The sequence below is a fragment of the Lactuca serriola genome, chromosome 6, assembly GCF_051521515.1.
Source record: "Lactuca serriola cultivar US96UC23 chromosome 6, Lser_US96UC23_V15, whole genome shotgun sequence".
Taxonomy (NCBI): domain Eukaryota; kingdom Viridiplantae; phylum Streptophyta; class Magnoliopsida; order Asterales; family Asteraceae; genus Lactuca; species Lactuca serriola.
In genome coordinates, this window is record NC_136413.1 from 95363766 (window position 1) to 95376879 (window position 13114).

At 45.9% G+C, this 13114-nt stretch overlaps 1 pseudogene; it reads right to left on the minus strand.

Moving 5' to 3' along the window:
* Nucleotides 1-1290: 1290 nt before the first annotated feature.
* Nucleotides 1291-12566, minus strand: LOC145060021 (uncharacterized; annotated as a pseudogene).
* Between the last annotated feature and the right edge of the window lie 548 nt (nucleotides 12567-13114).

Below are 13114 nucleotides of genomic sequence, written 5' to 3' on the forward strand. Positions count from 1 at the left end.
TTTCTGTTCATTGAAATTAACACTTTATGTCGATTTGATGAATTAGTCCTTAATTGATAATGTATAGCAGAATTACTGTGTAGAAGCATGGTATTTGCTCCTCTTTTTTAAAGCCTATTAAAAATAACATTTTGGTATTGCATTTATCGGAAGTACAGTTACAGTTATCGCTTGATATCATTTTCTCAACGACTAAAATTCTCTACTTTCTTTATTGTAATTGTTCAAATTTACCAAATGTTGACTTCATTTGATACAAGTAATCTACCAGTATGATCATATCTCTTTATACTTTTTGTTGATATTGATTTTCTTGGCTTAGGTGTTAAAAATAGGATGCTCACTAGGTCCATTAATCTCATCACTAAGAGTTCCCAAAAGATACAAGGGTGATGAAAGATTTATTTTGGATAAAATGTAACATTTGGATCAACTCAACTGCGTAACCAACCCCGCAACGTGGAATTCTTCCATAGTTATTTCTAAATTAACTCAAAATGAAAGATACTACCAATTGTAAATATGTAAATGCTCTAGTTTATATAAAATCACATTTTAACATGTATTTTGTTTTCATAGATCATTTGCCTTACATTGTTGTAAATGTGAAGCAAACAGCAATCCAATTGTAAACATGATAGCCTTGAATCATACAAGGGATGTTCTCGAATAGATTGAAGCATCAAGAATAATTTAACAAGTGAAAAATGTCATAAATAGAAACACGTTTTGTGTTGTCATGTGTAAAACCTTGAGAGTTATCCAAAAAAACGAATCAAAACCGAACTACAGTCCCATAATCACTAACCATCACTAAAACCGAAGGTTTATTTTTTTATTTTTTGGTTAACCGATAGTAAAGCTATCATGTGTAGAACCTAAGTTGCGCATAATAACCAAAAAAACAAGCTCATAATAAGAACATTTAAACACTAAGACTACTCTCATTCACAACTAAAACCAATCCAACTATCCATTAATTAAATAGTTTCTCTCTCTTCCACATATCCAACCCAACTAAACTCAACTTCTTACACCCATTAGCAAACCAACTCAAACCATTTTTTTATATAAATAATAAATTTTAAGGTTATTTTTTATTCTACTAATATTTATTTAAAAAAATTAAAAATATTTAATTAGGTTCTATTAATAAATTATTTGTTTTAAATATAAAACTACAAAAAAAATATTTTATATTTATAAAACAAACTTAATAAAATAGATAAACAAAGTTACAATTAAAACATGAAATACAAGATTACAGATACGAAGATGCAAACTACATAATTATCCATCAATGCCAAATTTTTGCCATATATGCTCAATTAAATTGTTTTTCAGAATGTTATGAGCTTCTCTATTGCAAAGTTGTGCCCTATTAGTCATATAATTGGATAGGTCTGCAATTCGTTGCATGGAATATTCTAAATTTTGATCGTCATCTTCAATATAGGTTCTTCGTTTCCGGTTTGTAGGTCTGTCATTTAGAAATTCGGATGGATCATAATAGTGAAGGTATGTGCAACGTTCATCCTCCACAATCATATTATGAATGATAATACATGAAATCATAATTTTCCCCATCATATCCTTGTCCCACAAAAGACATGGGTGTCGAAGAAATGCAAAACGAGCTTGTAGAACTCCAAATGCTCGTTCAACATCTTTTCTAGCGGCCTCTTGATGTTCAGCAAACAACTTGTGTATTCAAAGTTGAGGGAAAGTTATTGACTTGACAAAAGCAGCCCATGAGGGATATATGCCATCAGTGAGATAATATGCCATATTATTTTCCTGACCATTCACGACATAACTCACATTTGGTGCCCGGCCTGCTAATACATCATCAAAAAATGGAGACCGATGGAGGACGTTAATGTCATTGCACGTACCTGGTGTTCCAAAGAATGCATGTCATATCCATAAGTCATACGACGCAACGGCTTCCAAAATGATTGTTGGTTTACCGCTTCTACCTGCATATTGTCCAGCCCAAGCAGTGGGACAATTTTTCCATGTCCAGTGCATACAATCAATGCTTCCTATCATACCCGGAAATCCACGTTCCTCCCCCACATGAAGTAGTCTTGCCAAATCAACTTCATTTGGCTTTCTAAGATACTTTTCACCGAAACATGCAATGACACCTTCTACGAACTTTATTACAGCATCCCTTGTTACAGTTTCACTCATTCTCATATATTCATCTTGTAACGACCCAGTTTTCACGTCCAAAAATTTCGTTTTTAAAACATTACTTAGAAAACATTAATAATTAAAACATTGTTTAATTAAACCATTTCACATCGGAAACCCAAATTTGAAATCCACAACATGTAAACAACCAAAATATCAGAGTATCAATCCTAGAATAAGCTCATAACTGCGGAAACAAGAGTGTGTGTGACATGATGCTACCGCGCCGGCTCCTTTCCCTTAGCTGAAGAGGTACCTGAAACCAAAACTGAAAACTGTAACCACGAAGCTTAGTGAGTTCCCCTACCGTACCACATACCATATAACCACATAACATACATATATTTTAAGACATATCTGGGTGTCCGACCTACCCCTTCGGTCCTCTCGACCGGACGTTGCCTAGCATACCTAGGTGCTAGCCTCCCCTTCGGTCCTCTCGACCGGATACTGCCTAGCATATCTGGGTGCTGGCCTCCCCTTCGGTCCTCTCGACCGGATGCTGCCTAGCATATCTGGGTGCTGGCCTCCCCTTCGGTCCTCTCGACCGGATACTGGGGAACTATTTGTCCCATCTACTACTACCACATAACATGTATCACAATATCAGAATCTATCTAGCATGGCTGGGTATGACTACCCCTTCGGCCCTACCGACCGGATATCTTAGGGATTATCTCCCCCTACTGTCACAAGCACATAGCATCATGTCATACTAGCACATCACATAACACAGGTAGTAGTAATCCCTAGATGAATATCACAGAGACAATCATCTACATACAACTCCTACTGGTGGGCCGGCATTGTGGTCGTAGACCCACCGCTACTGGAAGGTAACTCACCTCAAAGTAGCTGCTGATCTGATCGGGAACTGACTGTCTACTACTGTTGCTGCTGCTGTGGACATCCTCCGGCTATAATTCCCACAAAACGATCAGTCAAACACTGCTAGATGTACTTAGGGTAAAATAACCCTTTTACCCTTGACCAAGTCGAAATCCAAGTCAAAGTCAACTTCCAGTTGACTGGACTCACTGAGTCCGCGAGCAACTCGCTGAGTCCTTCCCTTACTAATCCGGTCCTACTCGCCAAGACCCTCTCCCACTCACTGAGTCACCCTTGACTCACCACTCGGGAATATGGGGCCGACTCGAGTCCCAACTCGCCGAGTCCGCGAGCAACTCGCCGAGTTCCTCGAGCGGATCCCCTACGCGCTTCCAATCCACACCAGAACACCCCATACGAGGGTTTGGGGTTTTGGGGATTTCGTTACACGGTTAATTCCGCGTGCAGGTACGAAGGGTTGATCCTTTAACACTTAAACCCCTCTTGCTCTGCAAAAGTTCATATGACTCGCCGAGTTTGAAGAACAACTCGGCGAGCTCCAAGCAATCTTCATAGGACTCGCCGAGTTGTTCATCCAAATTGCCGAGTCTAAGACCATCTGCATAGAACTCGCCGAGTTCCACTTTGGGACTCGCCGAGTCCCTCGACCCATTTCCCAAGTAGGCCAGATCTGAGACATGCAATGCTTCAAAACCACAGATCTATGGTCCTAGGGCATGTTTACCACGTAAAGTTGCAAACTTTACGTGCATGCACGGCCCTATGAGCTCAAACATACAATTCCAAGCTCTTTAAGAGGTCCTACACTCAATAGGGAACTCAATCACCTCAACCACAGAGACTTTATGCTACTAGGATGTCCTAAAGGTCCAAATCCGAAGTCCTTGCAGAACATTAACCATAAACACATAGAGATTTAGGTTCTTAGGGCTTAAAACCTCTTTTTAGGGACAAAAAGGGGGTTCAATGAACTAAAGATCAAGGTAGGAACTTTTCTACCTGAATAGAAGCCCTTCACAGAGTAGATTCCAGATCTTCTTCCCTTCTTGCACTCTTCAACCTTCTCCTTCTTCTCCCAAGCTCCAAACCACCTTCACAATGCTAAAAATCACCCACAAGGACACAAAGGGGGCTAGGGTTTCGTTCTACAGATCTCTGGGAGTGCTAGGGGAAATGGAGGCTGGGTTAGATTGTTTAAATAGGGTGCAAACACCCGGGTTAGGGTTTTAGTCCAGACAGGGTCAACTCGCCGAGTCCCACGAGCCTACTCGCCGAGTAGACAGAGTAGATCCCGCGTCTAGTCCCGCTTCTACTCGGCGAGTTAGTCCTTCAACTCGCCGAGTCCAAGATTAAAATGCAATATATAAGGAGAGTTAATAATCAAGAATACATACCAGGAACCAGGTGCTACAAATCTCCCCCACTTATTTTAGACTTCATCCTCGAAGTCTGTTGCTTGCTCCAAAAATAGCTCAGGGTAATGCTCCATCATTTCTTCCACCGGCTCCCAAGTCCACTTTGATCCCTTCCGGTGCTGCCATTGCACCTTCACGAGTTCCACTTGCTTGTTCCTCAAATCCTTCGACTTCTGATCGATGATTGTTACTGGTCTCTCAACATAATTCAGGCCGCCATCGACCTGAACGTCCTCTAACGGAACCACTGTGGAGTCGTCTACCAGGCACTTCCACAGCTAAGAAACATGGAAAGTGTTGTGTATCTGACGGAGCTCGGCTGGCAGATCCAGCCTATACGCCACCTTGCCCACCCGGGCTACAACCTTGAACAGCCCAATATACCTTGGGCCCAACTTGTCCCGCTTCCTGAATCGAATGACGCCCTTCCAAAGCGACACCTTCAGGAGAACCATATCCCCAACCTGGAACTCCAGGTCAGATCGGCGCTTGTCGGCGTAACTTTTATGCCGACTCTGCGCGGTCTGCAGCCTGCTCCGAACCTGCTGAATCCTCTCGGTAGTCTTGAGCACCACTTCGGTGCTCCCCATAACTCTCTGACCAACCTCTCCCCAACATATCAGGGTCCTGCACCTCCGTCCGTACAACATCTCGAATGGAGGGCGGTCGATTCTCGTGTGGTAGCTGTTGTACGAGAACTCAGCCAAGGGAAGATAAGTATCCCAGCTACCACCGAAGTCTAGCACGCACGCCCGCAACATATCCTCCAGATTCTGGATGGTCCGCTCGCTCTGACCATCTGTATGTGGGTGAAAGGCAGTGCTAAAATGCAAACAACTGCCCAACTCGTCATGAAACCTCTTCCAAAACTTGGAAGTAAAACGCACATCCCTGTCCGAGATAACAGATACTGGCACCCCGTGCCGCGCCACAATCTCCCTAATATAGATGTCGGCCAATTTCTCGGCCGAAATGCTCTCCTGAATCGGAATAAAATGAGCACTCTTGGTCAATCGATCTACGATGACCCAAATCGAATCTACTCCAAGCGCGGTCATGGGAAGCTTCGTGATAAAATCCATCGTGATATCTTCCCATTTCTACAACGGGATGTCCAACGGCTGCATTTTTCCATGCGGTCTCTGATGTTCGGCCTTAACCTTCCTCCAGGTCAAGCACCGCTCGACGTACCATGCCACATCCCGCTTCATGCAGGGCCACCAATAGTCTAGGCGAAGATCCCGATACATCTTCGTCGCCCCTGGATGAATAGAGAATCGAGATTTGTGTCCCTCCTCCATCAAGATCTGGCGCACGCCTCCATGATATGGCACCCACACCCTACGGTGTAGTGTCAATAACCCCGGCTATCATAATCGAAAGAGGTGACTTGACCCACTATTCGCTCACTCTTTCGATGCTCCTCTTTCATAGCCTCCTGTTGAGCCTCCCGGATCTGCTCCAACAGGGGAGTCACCACAGTCATCCTCATGCAAATATCCCTGATTGGCGCCACCTTGTGACTAAGCGCATCGGCCACCACATTGGCCTTTCCTGGGTGGTAGAGGATCTCGCAATCATAATCCTTCACCACGTCCAACCACCGACGCTGCCTCATGTTCAGATTCGGCTGATCCATGAGGTACCTCAAACTCTTGTGGTCCGTGTAGATGGTACATCGAACCCCGTAGAGGTAATGCCGCCAGATCTTGAGGGCAAAAACCATTGCCCCCAACTCCAGATCATGCGTCGGATAGTTCGCCTCGTGAGGCTTGAGCTGCCTCGAAGTGTAGGCAATGACATGCCCCCTCTGCATCAGTACCGCGCCCAATCCTGAAATGGACGCGTCACAGTAAACCACAAAATCCTCTACGCCCTCTGGCAGGGCTAAGATTGGCGCCTCGCACAATCTCCGTCTCAGCGTCTCAAATGCAGCCTGCTGCTCGGGTCCCCACCGAAAGACCACGGCTTTCTTCGCCAGCCGCGTCAGGGGTACGGCTATCTTGGAGAAATCCTGAATGAATCTCCGATAGTAGCCTGCTAATCCTAGGAAGCTCCGAATCTCGGGTGGAGACTTAGGAACCTCCCATCTCATCACGGCCTCGACCTTGGCCGAGTCGACTAGAATCCCGTTCGGGCTGACAAGGTGTCCGAGAAATTGCACCTCGCGCAACCAAAACTCGCACTTGGAGAACTTGGCATACAAGCTCTCCCTCCTCAGGGTCTCCAAAACCTCTCTCAGATGCTCCTCATGCTCCTCCTGTGTCTTGGAATAAACCAAGATGTCGTTAATGAAAACTATCATAGACCGATCCAGCATCGGTCTGCATACGCGGTTCATGAGGTCCATGAACGCGGCAAGAGCATTGGTGAGCCCAAACGGCATCACCACGAACTCATAATGGCCATAGCGTGTCCGAAACGCGGTCTTCTGCGCATCCTCCTCTCTGACCCTCATTTGATGATAACCTGAACGCAAATCGATCTTGGAAAACCAAGACGCTCCCTGAAGCTGGTCAAAGAGATCATCAATCCTCGGGAGTGGGTAACGGTTCTTCACCGTTACCTTGTTCAGCTCCCGATAATCTATACACATCCGATGCGACCCGTCCTTCTTTTTCACGAACAGAATCGGGGCTCCCCAGGGTGAACTGCTCGGTCAAATGAATCCCTTGTCTAACAGCTCCTGCAGCTGCGTAGACAACTCCTGCATCTCAGGAGGATCCAACCGATACGGTGCCTTGGCTATCAGAGCCGCACCAGGAACGTGGTCAATCCTGAACTCCACCTGTCGCTCCGGAGGTATCCCAGGAAGCTCCTCTGGAAAAACATCTGCGAAATCTCGCACCACCGGAACCTCGCTCACCGTCACCTTACCTGCCTCCTGGGTATCCATCACATACGCAACATAACCTGCGCATCCCTACTGAAGGTATCGTCTAGCCCTCGCTGCTGAACAGACTGAGGGTCCACACTGTGGCCTCTCGCCATGAATCACTAACTCTTCCCCACCTGGGGTCCTGACTCGCACCAGCTGTTGTGCGCAATCTATCACTGCCCCATTGGGGCTCAACCAATCCATGCCTATAATCACCTTGTTCCCACGCAACGGAATGGGAACCAAGTCTACCAGATAGCACTCCTCAAACAAACGCAATACGCAATCCCGAAACACCATTGATGCTCGCACCGATCGATCATCGGCAATTTCTACCTCTAAAGGGCAATCTAACACGCCCGAAGACTCAGGAAACTTCTTGCTAAGCGCAAGGGAAACAAATGATCGGGAGGCACCCGAGTCGAACAACACCTGAACTGGGATGTCGTTCACATGGAACGATCCCGTCACCACATCGGGTGCGGTGCGTGCCTCCTCGGCGGTCAGCTGAAATGCCCGGCTCCTCACCACTTGAGCCTCTGCCTTGCCCTGCCGGCCATCTATGATCTGCAGGGTCACTGGAGCTGGCGCTGAAACTATCAACTGGGGGCAATTGGCCTTCTTGTGGCCCCTCTGGTTGTAGTGGAAACACAGCAACTCAGACGTCTGAATAACTGCTGTCGGAGCAGTGCAATCCCTGCTATAGTGCCCAGACTTGCCGCACTTGTAGCAGCCTGATGATCCCAACCTGCACGCCCCCTCGTGTGTCTTGCCGCATTTCCTGCAGCGGCCCCGTCCCTGTTGGCCTTTCGGCCCCAAATCTGATCCCTTGGGCTTCTTCCCTGAAGCCCCTCCTGACTGTCCCTCTTCTGCCTTCCGTTTCCGGATGTGCTCCAAATCTATCTCCCTCTCCCTCGCCCTGGAAATCATAGAGTCCAAGGTGGGGCAAGCTGAAAAACTAACGTGCTCCCGTATATCTGCCCGGAGCATGTCATGATAGCGGGTCCTCCTCATGTCCTCATAGCCTGCATATTGGGGCACCAACAGTGCCCTCTTGGCGGTGATTTCCGCCACAGTCTTCGTCGTCTGCCTCATGTCCAAAAACTCCCTGGCCAACTGCTGAAGCTCGATAGCCGGCGCAAACTCTGCCCTGAATCTGGTCATAAAATCTGACCAAGTCATATCCTCGATCGCTGAGGCTCCCAACGAGTCACCCACTGACTCCCACCAGTCTCGAGCTCGGTCTCGTAAGCACCCTGCTGCATACCTCACCTTCGACCCCTCGGGGCAGAAGCTAGTCAACCATGCAGACTCGATGTCTACAATCCATCGTCTGGCGACAATGGGTCTTTCACCCCATGGAAATCCGGCGCACCACTGCCCCTGAAGTCCTTAAAGGACAGTGTGCGAGATCCCGACTGGCCAGATGCCATGTCGCTCCTGAATGCCCGGAGGCGATCTTCCATCAACTCGATGATCCCCTTCTTGATCGACCCGAAGATAATGGGGGTCGACTCAAGGATACCCCTGGTGATCTCTGACGCGATGAACTTACGTAGTCCCTCATCTACTGGCTCGGAACCTGATCCCGAACCTGACCCCTCTCCTAAACCGCCATCTATCGGCCTCGATCGTAGTACCACCATTCTGTAATACATAAATAACAATCATTAGTGATACTGATACTTCTTGAGGGATCACAACCACTTACAAGTTCCCTGGTCTTATCTTGGCCTTCCTTGGTTCGGGTACGGATCCTCTACTTTCAGTAGTACGGGCCCATACTACCTTCCACATCTATCCGTACCTTCTTCAAGGACTGCCTCGACTCCACCAGATTCCTTCCACTACTGCTGATCACCGCTATACTCATCCTAGGCTTGCCCTAGGAAATCTCAGGCTCCACCCTAACAGGTCCTCAGCTGCTGAAGGCCTCCTAGTAATGCCAGTTAACCATTACCTGAATACCATCACATGGGGTGAGGCTCGGATAATCCTTCGAGTAACAGACTCGTCCCTACAACGGTTAGACTCAAACGAGAGCTGCATAATAGGGCCAAATCTAGCACTCTAAGATTATTCAACCCTGATCACATGTGACGTGACGTATTCACCTAATGGCTAACTCCCACCACTCAGAGTCCCACAAAGCACAAAGCAAGCAGCATTCGAACTAAGGGAACAATCTCAAGCAAATCCGCTCTCATAGAGAGAAACTGATCTAGCATACAGAGCTAATACTCATACTATCAGGCATAACCTAACCGGCTATCCTACTGCTGTCTACTCAATTCTAGCATGCAATTTTCATACACTGAAGCACATAAAGCAGACACATAAGGCATCACTACTAAATCCTTTCTACTGAAACCGATAAACACAACATAAGCTTGTATGGGTACTTTGGGGAATACTTACTTGAGCTCGGCCGGTTGCGCACATCACACACTTCGTTCTTTCTCAAACCCTTTTCTTAATTCTTAGAAAACATTTCTTTTTGGAAAATCTTTTACTCCCTTGATTTGAGTTCAGACACCCCCGAAGGTGAGTCCAAATCCCTCAAACCAGGGCTCTGATACCAACTTGTAACGACCTAGTTTTCACGTCCAAAAATTTCGTTTTTAAAACATTACTTAGAAAACATTAATAATTAAAACATTGTTTAATTAAACCATTTCACATCGGAAACCCAAATTTGAAATCCACAACATGTAAACAACCAAAATATCAGAGTATCAATCCCAGAATAATCTCATAACTGCGGAAACAAGAGTGTGTGTGACATGCTGCTACCACGCCGGCTCCTTTCCCTTAGCTGAAGAGGTACCTAAAACCAAAACTGAAAACTGTAAGCACGAAGCTTAGTGAGTTCCCCCACCGTACCACATACCATATAACCACATAACATACATATATTGTCAGACATATCTGGGTGTCCGACCTACCCCTTCGGTCCTCTCGACCGGACGTTGCCTAGCATACCTGGGTGCTGGCCTCCCCTTCGGTCCTCTCGACCGGATACTGCCTAGCATATCTGGGTGCTGGCCTCCCCTTCGGTCCTCTCGACCGAATGCTGCCTAGCATATCTGGGTGTTGGCCTCCCCTTCGGTCCTCTCGACCGGATACTGGGGAACTATTTGTCCCATCTACTACTACCACATAACATGTATCACAATATCAGAATCTATCTAGCATGGCTGGGTATGACTACCCCTTCGGCCCTACCGACCGGATATCTTAGGGATTATCTCCCCCTACTGTCACAAGCACATAGCATCATGTCATACTAGCACATCACATAACACAGGTAGTAGTAATCCCTAGATGAATATCACAGAGACAATCATCTACATACAACTCCTACTGGTGGGCCGGCATTGTGGCCGTAGACCCACCGCTACTGGAAGGTAACTCACCTCAAAGTAGCTGCTGATCTGATCGGGAACTGACTGTCTACTACTGTTGCTGCTGCTGTGGACATCCTCCGGCTATAATTCCCACAAAACGATCAGTCAAACACTGCTAGATGTACTTAGGCTAAAATTACCCTTTTACCCTTGACCAAGTCGAAATCCAAGTCAAAGTCAACTTCCAGTTGATTGGACTCGCCGAGTCCGCGAGCAACTCGCCGAGTCCTTCCCTTACTAATCCGGTCCTACTCGCTAAGACCCTCTCCCACTCACTGAGTCACCCTTGACTCACCACTCGGGAATATGGGGCCAACTCGACTCCCGACTCGCCGAGTTCCTCGAGCGGATCCCCTACTCGCTTCCAATCCACACCAGAACACCCCATACGAGGGTTTGGGGTTTTAGGGATTTCGTTACACGGTTAATTCCGCGTGCAGGTACGAAGGGTTGATCCTTCAACGCTTAAACCCCTCTTGCTCTGCAAAAGTTCATATGACTCGCCGAGTTTGAAGAACAACTCGGCGAGCTCCAGGCAATCTTCATAGGACTCGCCGAGTTGTTCATCCAACTCGCCGAGTCTAAGACCATCTGCATAAAACTCGCCGAGTTCCACTTTGGGACTCGCCGAGTCCCTCGACCCATTTCCCAAGTAGGCCAGATCTGAGACATGCAATGCTTCAAAACCACAGATCTATGGTCCTAGGGCATGTTTACCACGTAAAGTTGCAAACTTTACGTGCATGCACGGCCCTATGAGCTCAAATATACAATTCCAAGCTCTTTAAGAGGTCCTACACTCAATAGGGACCTCAATCACCTCAACCACAGAGACTTTATGCTACTAGGATGTCCTAAAGGTCCAAATCCGAAGTCCTTGCAGAACATTAACCATAAACACATAGAGATTTAGGTTCTTAGGGCTTAAAACCTCTTTTTAGGGACAAAAAGGGGGTTCAATGAACTAAAGATCAAGGTAGGAACTTTTCTACCTGAATAGAAGCCCTTCACAGAGTAGATTCCGGATCTTCTTCCCTTCTTGCACTCTTCAACCTTCTCCTTCTTCTCCCAAGCTCCAAACCACCTTCACAATGCTAAAAATCACCCACAAGGACACAAAGGGGGCTAGGGTTTCATTCTACAGATCTCTGGGAGTGCTAGGGGAAATGGAGGCTGGGTTAGATTGTTTAAATAGGGTGCAAACACCCGGGTTAGGGTTTTAGTCCAGACAGGGTCTACTCGCCGAGTCCCATGAGCCTACTCGCCGAGTAGACAGAGTAGATCCCGCGTCTAGTCCTGCTTCTACTCGGCGAGTTAGTCCTTCAACTCGCCGAGTCTAAGATTAAAATGCAATATATAAGGAGAGTTAATAATCAAGAATACATACTAGGAACCAGGTGCTACACATCTTGTGCATCTGCTGATGTCCCATACGCCAAAACCCGCATAGATGCCGTACATTTCTGCAATGGTGAAAGACCTTTTCTACCTGTGGCATCACGCCTTTGTTGAAAATATAGGTCATTAGCTGTAACAGCTGTCACTATACGGAGAAATAGTGGTCTTTGCATACGAAATCTACACCGAAAGGTTGCTTGGTCATACGTTGGGCTGTCAACAAAGTAGTCTTCCATTAAACGTGCCTCGCCCTGCTCACGCTCTCGATCGCAATACCTCCTTCTTGCTCTGGGAGGATGATCTTGTATGAGTAATTCAGTGATGATTTCATCGAGTTGTCGATTATTTTGAACAACCCGTGTTTCCCATTCTGAATATTCATTCGAACTCAATGAGTTTTCATTATGAGACATTTTTCAAAGAGATAAGAAATGAAGAGTTAGTGTTGGATATCAAAGTATGCCAGTGATATGCCTATTTATACTAAAAAGATAATTATAAAAAATAAAGATAATGTTCTGTTAGTTTATCTAAATAAAATCTAAGCATCTAATACAAAAGTGACACATAGAAATAAAGATAATATTCGATTTGGTAGATGATAAAGTGTGCTACTGGCCTACTGACAACTCCATGTGCAAAAGAGATTTATAAACAACATTACTTAATAAAATATATTACAAATACGTGAAATACAAAAGTATAATATCTTACAAGTACATAACAAACAAAACTACATAATAAAATATTTTACAAGTTAATTAAAAGACAAACTGGAAATATAAAACACATGATGACCAATAATTAGTTTCCATAAAACTTCGACATTAGAAAGTGTTTCATGTTTTCTTCTTCAAGCGATAAATGCTCCTTTTGTAGCAATGTGTTCAAATGCAAAAGTTGCATCTTGACGAGTTCCCTTTCATCTGTTTTTTGCTCCCTTCCCTTGTCTAAGTCGATTCTTTGTT